Below are 1,546 nucleotides of genomic sequence, written 5' to 3'. Positions count from 1 at the left end.
CAGGCTCTTCTGCCACTGCTCTGAAGTACTAATACAGTATTCAGGCCATAGGGGTGTTATTCAGGTGAGATTTCTATCTGTATAGTATAATTTTCTAACTTCACAATACTTACTTTATTTCAAATAGAATGCCACCATTGACTAGTACTCCAAACTGCCTAGCAGAAATCACTGTCACTTGATTCTGAATTTGAACTTGTATAAAATTATTTTTTTCCCCTTAGGCTTTTGCCATAGGGTGAGTGCACTTGCTGGAGAGTGACAGAAAGAGGGAGGGGGATGAGACATCACCCCTTAAGGGTGATGGCCACACCACAATCCCTTCTCTTCATTCTCCTCCTGGAAGTTTGTACACAAAGGCACATGTACCTAGTGTGATTTTCAATATGCCAGGTCTTGGACTGAAGGAAAGGCTGCCACTTCCTTTAGCCAAGTGGGAGTTCAAAACCATAAACACCACACCATCTTGTGGCCCTGAAAAGTTTTTAAATTTACCCAGTAGTGGGCCAGTCAGTGGCATTGAGCAAAGGCTGCTGGATCCACATGCAATTTTGTAGTTTCAATACTAAATCCAGTGGCTTAATAATTACATCCAGAGCATGTTCATGTGTACCCAAAATCCCAAGAGGAAAATGGAGAAGAAGGGATTTTGGCATGTCCATCACCCTGGGGAGGGGGGATGATTTCTCCTTCCTCCTCACCTACCCTGCCCATCTCTGTATCTCTGAGGCAAGTATTTGTGCCCCATAGCAGAAATCTTAAAAGAAAAGAAGTAACTTACCCAGGAGTGCTAGGCAGGCCAAAGAAATGCAGGAGGGAACCAGAGGCTTCATTCACTTTAAGACACCAAGACACCCCACAAACATAGTTGCCATAGGAACACTCTGTCTGCAAAGACTCCACAGACTGATAAACTTAATGAGATACAGAGTACCATCCATGCTATGAAGTGCTAGGTGTTCAGATACAACACCTGGGCAGGTTCTTATCTGATGGTCACAAAGAATTAGAAATGTGGACAAAGGGAAAGGATAGTAAACAAAGTTTATTAGAAAACAGTCAAAGCTTCCAGCTAAGCAAATGGGTATACTCCGGGTGTCAGAATGGACCCTGACAAGAAAAAAAAAAATGTGAAAAATAATTTCGTCTAAGGAGATGGTGAAAACAAACTTTAAAAAGTGATGCCAGCATGAGTTTTGTGCCACCAGGAGTCTTAATCATTGTCCTTGAGTTGGACACTGCCCTCAGGACTACAGCTAGTTTGTCTATTTCTAGCCAATCAGGAAGTGCTCACAAATTTTTTGAAATATGAAAGAAGAGTTCATTGTTGCTTTTCTGCCTATGGACAACGCTGGGGAAGCATCGTTGAACTCTCTCTTCTCACTGCCGTCATGTCTTAAGTCCTGAGCTCCCAAAGAGCTGGAACAGCTGCAGAAACTCTTTATTGGAGGGTTGAGCTTTGAAACAACCGATGAGAGCCTGAGGAGCTATTTTGAGCAATGGGGAACACACACAGACTGCGTGGTAATGCGAGATCCAAACACCA

At 43.0% G+C, this 1,546-nt stretch overlaps 1 pseudogene; it reads left to right on the top strand.

The window, feature by feature from the left end:
* Positions 1-1,308: 1,308 nt before the first annotated feature.
* LOC102495189 (heterogeneous nuclear ribonucleoprotein A1-like) overlaps positions 1,309-1,546 on the top strand; it is a 1,257-nt pseudogene continuing 1,019 nt past the window's right edge.

This window comes from Tupaia chinensis, unplaced genomic scaffold, assembly GCF_000334495.1.
Source record: "Tupaia chinensis unplaced genomic scaffold, TupChi_1.0 Scaffold000352_1, whole genome shotgun sequence".
Taxonomy (NCBI): Eukaryota; Metazoa; Chordata; class Mammalia; order Scandentia; family Tupaiidae; genus Tupaia; species Tupaia belangeri.
Note: the sequence above shows the minus strand (reverse complement) of the source record. Positions and strands in the feature narration are given on the sequence as shown.